This window comes from Protopterus annectens, chromosome 11.part0 (assembly GCF_019279795.1).
Source record: "Protopterus annectens isolate FY-2018-M chromosome 11.part0, PAN1.0, whole genome shotgun sequence".
In the NCBI taxonomy this organism is placed as follows: Eukaryota; Metazoa; Chordata; order Ceratodontiformes; family Protopteridae; genus Protopterus; species Protopterus annectens.
The window spans coordinates 686,158,994-686,172,122 of record NC_056745.1 but is presented as its reverse complement, the minus strand read 5'-3'; positions in this window follow the sequence as shown (position 1 = coordinate 686,172,122).

Here is a 13,129-nt window from a genome sequence, read left to right as displayed (position 1 = left end):
ATTTGAAGAGAGAGACATTGTTGATCTCTCTGAATATGTGTTTCAGGCAGGTATGTGCCTTGCATTGTGCAGCATTCTACCTTCACCAAGGGTGATTACACAGTACAAACAAAAGAGGATTGTTTCAATAATTGACTTAGCTTCTGCTGACTTTCCAAGGGAGGTTCAGTATTTTTCAGCATATTTGACAAACCTACCAACATAGCAAATAAAACTCAAAGAGACCTAAAGGTGTTACTGATCAATGCTAGAAGCCTAAACAAGAAACTCCACCCCCACAAGCTCTCCACACCCTGGAGATTATAGACATCTGTGTCATTACTGAAACATGGTTTAAATCCATAGAGAGCACTCTGGCACTTTCTTTTTAAGGACCTCAATTAATTCTTTCTCTGATATTTCTTTTATTAGACCTTGTGATTTTGCATCTGTTAACATTTGCATATTTTGCCAATTCATGTATTGTTATAGTTTCATGTCTATATTGGAGGTAATGTATACCAAAAAAATGACCAGACAGTGGAGGTAGAATAAAATCAAATATATTTATCCAAACCGGTTTCGGCTTATATATTATCAAGCCTTCATCAGTGTAAAAATACAAAAAAATTCACCCTATTTATACTGTGTCATCAATTCAGAAGCCAATCACAGATGTTCATTTAACCCTGGTGTAAATAATCCATCTAGTTTAATTATCCATTTTTTCTCCTTGACATTAAGCAGTTCATGCCATCCAGATTTATTTTGTTGGAAACCAATAATTTTGTCTATAATTGTAAATTGAAAATTGAAAAACATACTTGATCTCATCATCACGAACATGGGATCAAAATGTTCAACAAGGATATACCCCCTCACTGGTGAGATCAGATCATAAACTAATCTCGCTGGAGGTCCTCATCCCGACCACAGTGAAAAACTTCTCAAAAGCCGATTTCACACTTCTAAAAACTAGTGTGGTCTCCTTTAAGGCCCCTGAGCCAGTGGTAAACATTACTCAAACCGCTGAATCACTTACAAATGCCTTCTACCAGCACCTACAGGACTGCATGGATCAGGCAATCCCAAACAAAACTAAGACTCTCTAGTCTGGTGGACCCCAGCCATAAACAAGCTCTACAACAAAAGAGGAAGCTACTACCAGGTAGAGCAAAAACCTTGTAAGGTAAGACACCTTTGATCATTATAAGTAAAAACTAAGAGCTCTCATAAAATCATCAAAGGCAAATTTTGAGAGAAAAATCGCCAAGGACTCTAAAGACAATCATAAGGCCTTCTTTAGCTATGTTAGAAACCTAGGAGGAAACTCCCAGATATGCTCAGAATTAGTTCAAAATGATGTGAAAATTACTGAACCTACACACATTGCTAACATACTGGCTGACAGGTTCAGTGCAAAAAAGGAGAGATATCTATTCCAGAGGATTGTAGCCCCCAAACATCTCCGGTGAGAACTGCCCTCACTAAGGCAAAAACACAGCATCCATGGACCGGATGGTGTCCCAATTAAACCCACAGTTAGGACAGCTGTTTAATCTTAGCCTCACCTCAGGATACGTGCCCAAGGAGTGGCGCCACGGCGACTGTGGTCCCACTTCATAAGGCGGTGCCTCCACAGACCCTGGAAATTACCGCCCATTAGCTTGACAAGCCTTATCTGCAAAGCCATGGAGAGGATCATAATGGAACTCATAAATAAAGACATAGGGAACTTGCAGACTTTGGATCCAACCCAGTTTGGCTTTGTCAAAGGCAGATCCTGCCTCTTAAACTTGGTTGACTTTGAGACAGTCACCAAGGCCATTGATGAGGAAAGGCAGTCCATACAGCCTACCTCACTGGCAAAAGGCCTTGACACAATACCCCACTCAGGTATCATCGAAAAACTCATCAGCTTGAATGTAAACCCATACATCACAAGATGGCAAATGCAAAATTGGCTAGCGACCACACCACAGGGTCAGAGTTGCTGGAGCCATGTCAGACTCAAAGCCTGTGTCAAAGTGGTCCCACACAGGCTCAGTCCTGGGTCCACTCTTGTTCAGCATCTACTTTTCTGAAGTACAAGCAAACACAGGAGGGTTATGGCTGACAAAGTTTGCAGATGACTGCAAACATCTGACACAGATATCCCAGAAGGGCAGCCTCCAGAAAAATGGATAACTGGTGCCAGAGCCAGCCTTAAAAGTTAAAAAAAAATGCATAGTCATACCCCTCGGAAAAACAAGGTTACCCCTAGCTACCATATAGGTGACAATACACTGAGCACAGAAAAGTCATCTGGGATCTGGGGACCCAAGTTGACAGTAGTCTCGCTTGACACTCATGTTGCTAAAGTAGTTAGGAAAACCTTCTATATCGCCCCACCTGATCATGAAGGGATTCACATCTAGATCAAGGGAGGTCACCCTGTACTCATCACTCATTAGACCTATGATTGAGTACAATGCCCAATGTATCTGACCAGACACCTGCTGCAGCTTGAAAGGCCAAAAAGTTCCTCACCAAAAGGATAAAGGGTCTCAAAAATGTCTTATGCTGCTGACCTGAAAGAAGAACTCCAGCTTTATTCAGTCTCATGCTTTTGCTCAGAGGTGACCTGTGCCTGACATATAAGGCCATGTCAAACCCAGATTTGATGAATATGCTTCACCTCAAAAATCTAGATCCCTCAGAACCACAAGGGCGGAGACTTAAACCTTTGACACGGTTATAAATAGAGCGTGCTGGAGGACAGATTCATCACCCAGAGACTCCCTATGCTGTGGAACAAAATCCCGTACACATGAGAGGCAGAGCACTCGCTGGCCTTGTTCAAGAGGAATCTTGACCAATGGATGGGAGATCGCAGATATACCCCAGGGATTACTTCAGTGTCACTGCTTGACAGAGGCACAGAAAAATGATAGGCATAGTTTTTATTCAAACTAAAGGGGTGGTGAAAGCCACATAACTATGGGCTAGGCTTATAAATGCCCTTGGGCAGATAGCCTAGTATGAACCTATGAACCTATGAACCTATGAAATCAGGAATCAGTGTGATACTAATCCTCTGTTTAAACATACTCTAACCCACAAGACAGCATATTTTCAATTTACAATTATAGACAAAATTATGGTAATGAGTAAAGGATACAGCTGGGTCTGAACCCAAAGATTTTTTTACTGACTATATTAGTTGGATTCTTTTGAACTTAGGCTGGTATTGTCCAACGTATTATACCAGGTTTTATATTGTCCCTGTTTTTTGATTGACTAAATAGGAATAACAGTGGACTGAAACTGGTTTTAGTTAATGGACACAGCAGGGTTTGAATCCAGTGATAATATTAGTGGGTTTTAGTTGAACCTAGGCTGATATTGTCCATTATATTATACCAGGTTTGATATTGTCCCTGTCTTTGACTGATTAAAAAGATTATATAAAGTCTCCCTGCCCTTGAGAATGGATATTTCCAATTTAATAAAGGGGTTATCTTCAGATCGGGATGACCTCTCTGTATCTGGGATTGGGAATGGACTTGCATCGGAGGGGATGGACTCTGATGTTAACATTATAGATACCTGTGAGGGGCTTTTTGCCACCCTAACAAAGCATATGAGGTCACTAAGAAATAATGTGTGGCATCATAAGCTTTTTAAAGCATATATGATCAAAGGTATAACACCAAGGGGATTGAGAGTTAAAGTCCAGCCTGTGGTCAGCGGCCCAGATGATTTGCTTTACCAGCAATGGAAGGATGCCCAACATAAAGCTACAATGCAATTTGTAGAAATTTTATGTGGGTTTTATGATAGAACCATTGATACAGAAATTGAGGCCATCATTGAAATTACTGGGCGGATTAAAGAATATGAGGGACATCAAAACTATTCACTCTGTCTTAATAAATTAAAAATGGAACTTACCAATTTGGAAATACAACTTAGAGAGAGGAAAAACAAAAAATTCATAGGGACATTATGGACTATGAACAAGTGGTCCCATTCTCTAAAAATAAGGAGAAACATGTTAGATTTATTAATAGGCATCCCACTAGTAGAAAACGTTCAAGGTCCATCCTTAAGAGGTCTGGGACATCGGATACTTCAGGGGAAGAATCTTCTTCTGGGCTGGATAATGATACTCTCTCCTTCACAGGTTCACCAGCAGAGAAACAAAGGAATTCTAATAATTCCACGCAGTTAAACCTAGAAGGGGGGGCAGGAAGCACAAGAAACATAGAGTACATAGAGGGCTTACTTCACAAATATGTGCAGAAGTAAAGAATGATAATGTTTTGAACATTTCTTCCTACCCCTTCCCCTCTTTAGAGAGAAATATCTTCAATAAAGGTTTGGCATATATTCCTGGATGTTTTGTGCCTGAAGAATCTTTTGCAAAAGATGTTGTTGACTTCTGTCGAACTCTCAATCTGAGATTATTTTTTCAACATACTGAAGCTACATGTGATGTTGACCAATTCAGATACAACAAGTCCTCCTTTGTACCGCCTATGAACCACAATGTATTATTGTTCCAAAACTCTACTTTAAAAGACCTGCATTTTCAATCCAGGTCTATACAGGCAAAGGCGAGTAATGTAACAAAACAAGAAATGGATAAATCCACAAAAATGAGTGTTGAGGAGGCAGGCCACTTCTTAAAACCACCAAGCACATTTTTTATTTGATAAACAATAAAATATATAAGAGATTTTGCCTCAATATTCCAAAATTACAGAGACTTCATCAGATACAAATTTTAAAACAGCCCAGTTTGTTTTAAACCCTGTACGGATGACATCATATCCTGAAACAGACTTAAAAAGTTTAAAGCAAGAGTATGTCCTAAAACAAAATCAGATAGCAGCAGTATTCAAGTTCAAAGTATATTATATATCATTGATATTTTAAAAAATGTTAAACAATATAATAAAACCAATCCATTTAATATAATATAATTAAATATAGCATTCTATTACCCCAGTATATATGCTAATAAAAGATAAACAAATGAAATTGTAAAACAGTAAAAGTAATGAAAAGTAAATGAACAGCTTCCACTAGGAATTGAACCCAGGACCTTCTACGTATGAAGCAGATGTAATAACCACTACACTATTACCTTCACATAACCTATTATTACAAGTTCAATGTCTTATAAGGGCTTTTAATTTTAAAAGGGTCCTAATAGACAGGTTGTCATTCAGTCCTGGCCAGTACATGGAATTCAGTCTCAACTGCCATGCGAGTTCCAATTTTTCTAATAGGTAGGGCCATGCCCCTCACGAATTCTAGGTACCACACATTCCAATATAATGAACTTAAATTCATGTTGTGGAAACCCTGTAATATGTCTCGCTCAGGCATTCCCTTCCCAGCCATCTCATATGTGTCTAAGATGTTCACCAATTCTGGTTTTAAATTTTCTTTCAGTCCTGCCCACGTAGAAACATGGGCAGGAAACACAAATAGCACAATAAACTACCCTCTCTGTAGAACATGTAAATTTGCCTTTAACCCAGATATTTGTTCCGTTGATCTCCACACCTTTGTCTGTTTCAATAATTTTATTACAAAATTTACACCTACCACATCTGTGCATAAACGCTTTATACTGCTCACCTTTCTGTGTCTCGAATATATTTTTTAAGCAATGTTCTTTCTTGTATACACAAATGGGAGCCTCTCCTAAAATGTCCCTCATAACTTTGTCATTCCCAATAAACTCCCAGTTTTTAGTCAAAATATTCTTTATGTAATTTGCTTCCCTATTAAATGTTAAAAAACTATTCTCATAGGACTTCAGTGTAGCTGATACATATATTGTGGTTTCACTGTTGTTATTATTAATAGTGCTGAATCCTGTAGTTGTTAAACAGACATTTTCTAATGTTTGTACTACATTAGTGTTTTTCATATTTAAAATAGGGGCAAAATGCCCAGAGCTTCTCTTACTGTTCACTTCATTAGCAATTTGGTCTATTAATGAACTTGGATAACCTCTCTTGAGAAACATTTGTTTCAGCAAATTACACTCCCCAATATGTCTCCCATACAGCTGTCATACGGGCAGCACGGACAAACTGCCCCTTTACAGCTGCCCGTTTTTGTTTGAATGGGTGATGACTACTAAAATGTAAAAAACTATTGGAGTATGTATTTTTACGGAAAAATCTTTGCTAGAAACCTGTTCCCAACATCATCCTTTGTTAAAAGAACATCCAAGTATGCTATACTTGTATCATTTATTGAATATGTGAATTTTAGAAAACTAGTTGTGGTGTTAATATATTTCATGAAAGCATTCAATGTATCTCTAGGTCCTTTCCACAACATAAACATATCATCCATATAACGCATGTATGTCTTACCAAATTGAAAATATTCTGATTTCTTTAAATATTGTTTTTCCCACTCAAGCATGACAATATCTCCCTCTTTCTGAAGGAAATATTGTCCTTCAAATAATATGAAGTTGTTCCTAATATTAAATCCAGCATCTGTTCAAAAGATTAACCCTATCCAATGGAGATATTCACAAAACCACTGTGAACCAATGTCATGTGGTATCACACTGTTCAGGTTAATCACATCAATAGTGACCAACAGGTATTCTTTACTATAACTGATGTCATTAATTTTCCTTAGAAAGTCCCATGAATCTATACAGACACTAGGCTCATCCCATACAAGTTTACTTAATTCCTTGTCCAAATTTTTGCCAAGGTAGAGCCTCTGGCATCCACAATAGGCTGCATAGGTGGTTGGTACATATCCTTATGTATTTTTTGAATACCATAAACACATGGGATAGTGGGAAAATCTATCATGAGGTAGTGCAACTCATTAATAGTGATTAAACCATCAATAAACATGTCTTGGATGAAACCTTTAATTCTCCTATAAGCTACACTCTTTTCATTCAAGGAGCTCATAGTGTATGTGTCAGTGTTCAAGATCTCATGCATCTTATTATTATAATCCACTTTGTTCATAATTACTACCCCCCCCCACCTTTGTCTGGTTTCATTATTCTCACTCCATTGTTATGGAGCAGGAATTCAAGCTCAAAATTCTCTTCCAGATTCAAGTTCATATGTATCCTGTTCCCATTCCAGACTTTTATGTGTAACTTTCTTAAATCGAGTTCACACACCCTTTCATAAAAAATTAAAATGGTGTGTGTAGGTGGTGGATTATATGTGCTTGAAATCCTGAAAGGGTCACTAACTGATTCAATTTTATTAAACAGAACATTTAAATTTAATTTCCTGATATAAAGCTTTAAGTTTAAACAATATAATAAAACCAATCCATTTAATATAATATAATTAAATATAGCATTCTATTACCCCAGTAAATATGCTAATAAAAGATAAACAACTTTATGTAAACAAATTTACATGACCAGTTGAGCGAACTGGATCATTGTTTACTTAAGATAAAGAAATTGCAAATGGACAACATGTTTTTTAAGGAATGTATACAACAAAGAACTGTTCGTGTTATCCGACTGGGCTTGTTGCAGGCTCAGATTTTCACAAAGAACTTATTGAATTTTTTGACAAAGTTGGGTTAGAGTATATGCAAATGGTAATTGACTACAATAGTACTGTTATTGAGACTTTAAATAATGAAGTAACATTAATGGACAAGTCAATTACACAAAACCCAGCCTTTTCTACTAACAAGTTTGAATACTGTCGTATATTTTGGATTATAGATGAACAAATGTTAATAATTAAAAACAAAAAATTGAAAAAGCTTGTCAGGGATGAGAAAGAGTATGCTAACCATACAGCATACCCTAGATCCCCCTTCCCAAGAATGGCAACACAACAAAAGAGGGCGGGAAGGGTCTGACAATAATGATGGTATGGCTAATAATTATGAAATCAATGACTTAGATACATCTGACGAAGATTTTTTAGACAAAGAATATCCACCCCCCCCCAAGATGGTCAGAACGAATAAGGTACCAGCAGACATTCCAACAAACTTGAGGGAGGGGTCGTTTCAACAACTACCAGTCGAGGAGAGGTATGTCCAACAACCGGGAAATGACCAGGAACTCCTGGAGAGGGAGATAGTGACATTAATATCTGAGAACAATGAAGGGGGGCATTATGCCTTACCACCATTAAAATTATGTAACAATTTAGAGAATGATTTCAAAGTGTACAATTTTTCAGACTTGATTTTGAATGAAACTATGTGTGACATTTTTGCAAAAGGATTTACTTTTGTTCCTGATAGATCTTTTGATTTAATCCATACATTAATGGACTTAAAACTTTATATCAGGAAATTAAATTTAAATGTTCTGTTTAATAAAATTGAATCAGTTAGTGACCCTTTCAGGATTTCAAGCACATATAATCCACCACTACACCCCACCTTAATTATTTTATGAAAGAGTGTGTGGACTCGATTTAAGAGAGTTACACAAAAAAGTCTGGAATGGGAAGAGGATACATATCAACTTGAATTTGGAAGAGAATTTTGAGCTTGAATTCCTGCTCCATAACAATGGAGTGAGAATAATGAAACCAGACAAAGGTGGGGGAGTAGTAATTTTGAACAAAGTAGATTATAATAATAAGATGCATGAGATCTTGAACACTGACACATACACTATGAGCTCCTTGAATGAAAAGAATGTAGCTTATAGGAGAATTAAAGGTTTCATCCAAGACATGTTTATTGATGGTTTAATCACTGTTAATGAGTTGCACTATCTCATGATAGATTTTCCCACTATCCCATGTATTTTTGGTATTCCAAAAATACATAAGGATATATACCAACCACCTATGCAGCCTATTGTGGACGCCAGAGGCTCTATTACCTACCCCTTGGCAAAGTATTTGGACAAGGAATTAAGTAAACTTGTATAGGATGAGCCTAGTGTCTGTATAGATTCATGGGACTTTCTAAGGAAAACTAATGACATCAGTTACAGTAAAGAATACCTGTTGGTCACTATTGATGTGGTTAACCTGTGCAGTGTGATACCACATGACATTGGTTCACAGTGGTTTTGTGAATATCTCCATTCTAAAAATCTAGCACAGGATAGGGTTAATCTTTTTGAACAGATGCTGGATTTAATATTAAGGAACAACTTCATATTATTTGAAGGACAATATTTCCTTCAGAAAGAGGGAGTGGCAATGGGCTCCACTTGTGGGGGCCTGTATGCCAATATTGTCATGCTTGAATGGGAAAAACAATATTTAAAGAAATCAGAATATTTTCAGTTTTGTAAGACATACATGCGTTATATGGATGATATGTTTATGTTGTGGAAAGGACCTAGAGATACATTGAATGCTTTCCTGGAATATATTAACACCACAACTAGTTTTCTAAAATTCACGTATTCAATAAATGATACGAGTATAGCATACTTGGATGTCCTTTTAACAAAGGATGATGTTGGGAACAGGTTTCTAGCAAAGATTTTTCCGTAAAAATACATACTCCAATAGTTTTTTACATTTTAGTAGTTGTCATCCATTCAAACAAAAACGGGCAGCTGTAAAGGGGCAGTTTGTCCGTGCTGCCCGTATGACAGCTGTATGGGAGACATATATTGGGGAGTGTAATTTGCTGAAACAAATGTTTCTCAAGAGAGGTTATCCAAGTTCGTTAATAGACCAAATTGCTAATGAAGTGAACAGTAAGAGAAGGTCTGGGCATTTTGCCCCTATTTTAAATATGAAACCACTAATGTAGTACAAACATTAGAAAATGTCTTTTTAACAACTACAGGATTCAACACTATTAATAATAATAACAGCAAAACCACAATATGTGTATCAGCTACACCGAAGTCCTATGAGAATAGTTTTTTAACAACATTTAATAGGGAAACAAATTACATAAAGAATAGTTTGACTAAAAACTGGGAGTTTATTAGGAATGACAAAGTTATGAGGGACATTTTAGGAGAGGCTCCCATTTATGCATACAAGAAAGGACATGGCTTAAAAAATATAATTGAGATACAGAAAGGTGAGCAGTATAAAGGGTTTATGCACAGATGTGGTAGGTGTAAATTTTGTAATAACATTATTGAAACAGACAAAGGTGTGGAGATTAACGGAACAAATATCTGGGTTAAAGGCAAATTTACATGTTCTACAGAGAGGGTCGTTTATTGTGCTATTTGTGTTTCCTGCCCATGTTTCTACGTGGGCAAGACTGAAAGAAAATTTAAAACCAGAATTAGTGAACATCTTAGACACATACGAGATGGCTGGGAAGGGAATGCCTTAGCGAGACATATTACAGGGTTTCTACAACATGAATTTAAGTTCATTATATTGGAATGTGTGGTACCTAGAATTTGTGGGGGGGGGGGGGCATGGCCCTGCCTATTAGAAAAATTGGAACTTGCATGGCAATTAAGACTGAATTCCATGTACTGGCCAGGACTGAATGACAACCTGTCTATTAGTAGCCTTTTAAAATTAAAAGCCCTTATAAGACATTGAACTTGTAGTAATAGGTTATGTGAAAGTAATAGTGTAGTGGTTATTACATCTGCTTCATATGTAGAAGGTCCTGGGTTCAATTCCTAGTGGAAGCTGTTCATTTACTTTTCATTACTTTTACTGTTTTACAGTTTCATTTGTTTATCTTTTATTAGCATATTTACTGGGGTAATACAATGCTATATTTAATTATATTATATTAAATGGATTGGTTTTATTATATTGTTTAATATTTTTTAAAATATTCATGATATTTAATATACTTTTGAACTTGAATACTGCTGCTATCTGATTTTGTTTTAGGACATACTGTTGCTTTAAACATTTTAAGTCTGTTTCAGGATATGATGTCATCCTTACAGGGTTTAAAACAAACTGGGCTGTTTTAAAATTTGTATCTGATGAAGTCTCTGTAATTTTGGAATATTGAGACGAAAGCGCTTATATATTTTATTGTTTATTAAATAAAAAACGTGCTTGGTGGTTTTAAGAAGTGGTCTGCCTCCTCAACACTCATTTTTGTAGATTTATTTGTTGATTTGGTTTTGAAACAAGAAATGGGAATTATCTCCAAGCTGGCTGATAATCATAACATTGTGATTGTAAGGGCGGACAAAGGAGGCGCTGTGGTTGTACAAAACTGGGATCAATATAATCTGGAAGCCGATAAGCAATTGGCTGACCATTGATATTATTTACAACTTAATTATAATCCCACCAATTTTTTTCAGAAACAGATTGATGACTTTCACTTATTAGCGGTGGAGGAAGGAATTATCACTGACAACATGAAAAAACAACTTACAATTCTGGATCCTAGGAACCAATATATCTACTTCCTACCAAAGATTCACAAAAACGTATATCATACCCCTGGGAGACCAGCTGTGTCTGGGAGAGGCTCTTTAACTGAGCCCTTGTCGCAATATTTGACCAAATATTTGAAACCTCTGCTTGGGTGGGTTAGGACGAGATTAAAGGACACCACTGAATTTATACAGGTCATCTCTGAAATGCAACTTGAACCTGGTTGGTTTCTTTGTACACTAGATGTCACAGCTCTTTATATGAATATCCCGCATTGGGCTAGCCTGAAAGCCCTTGAATATTGGTGATATAGGTCGGGATTATATTGACCAGGTTTTATTACCTTTCTCCTTGGTTTGGCTGAGCATATACTAACCAAAAATGTGTTTTTCTATCATGACTCATGTTTTTTACAGATCAAAGGGACAGCTATTGGGGCCTCTTTTGCCCCTATATATGCGGATATTTTTATGGCATATATTGAGGAACAAATAGTGTATGATTCTACCCATAATCTGTATCTTGATCAAATGGATATTTGGAGGTGATACCTGGATGACTGCTGGATGATATGGAGGTTGGATGAGGAATATCTCTGGGAATTTGTTGGATATCTTAATGAAAATAAGTGGAGGATTGAATTTACTGTTAATTGTAATAAGGATAAGATTACTTTTCTGGATGTAATTATCATCAGGGCCCCAGATAATACCCTCACCACTGAAGTGTACAGGAAATTTCTCGAGTATAACTCTCTGCTCCATGCCTCCAGCTATCATCCACCCCATATATGCAAGAATATCCCTAAATCCCAATACATGAGGTTAAAACGTATATGCTCAGCTGATGATTCATATTTGCATTTCAGAGATGACCTTACTAATAGGTTTAAAGAAAGGGGTTATCAGACTGGAAACATTACACATGCAAGGAATGTGGTCAATGATATGGATAGAAATTAACTCTTAAAATATAAAGAGAAGAATTCTGACACTACAAGGCAACTTAGATTGGTGACCACATATGAGAGGAATATTGGGGCACTTATTGAAAGTGTACGCCAGAATTGGAACATTCTTATGGCTGATAATAGATTATCAGGGTTCCTTGGGGAGAGGTGCTTTTCCTCATTTAGGAATGAGAAAAATTTAGCATCACATTTTAACCACTATAAACAGAGTGGGTTCAAACCAAGGGACAAAATACAACATACAATTGAATGACAAATTGCTAAAGGGAGCCACCCATGCGGGCATTGTAGACAGTGTTGCAGAATGCTGAAAGCTACTAGCTTCAGTAGCAAAAATACCAGCACAGTATTTGAGATTCCATCTTTCACTAATTGTAGTTCGGAATGGGTTGTTTATTTGGCAACTTGTTAATGTTCGGCATTTTATGTTGGACAAATGTCCAGGGCTGTGAGATATAGAATATCTGAACACGAGTGAAATTAGGAATCAGCGTGATACTAATGCTCTGTTTACACATACTCTAACTCACAAGACAGCATCTTTTCAATTTACAATTATAGACAAAATTATTGGTTTCCAACAAAATAAATCTGGATGGCATGAACTGCTTAATGTCAAGGAGAAAAAATGGATAATTAAACTAGGTGGATTATTTACACCAGGGTTAAATGAACATCTGTGATTGGCTTCTGAATTGATGACACAGTATAAATAGGGTGAATTTGTTTGTATTTTTACACTGATGAAGGCTTGATAATATATAAGCCAAAACCGGTTTGGATAAATATATTTGATTTTATTCCACCTCCACTGTCTGCTGGTCATTTTTTTGGTATATATTGGCATTTAGGACCTTGCAGACAC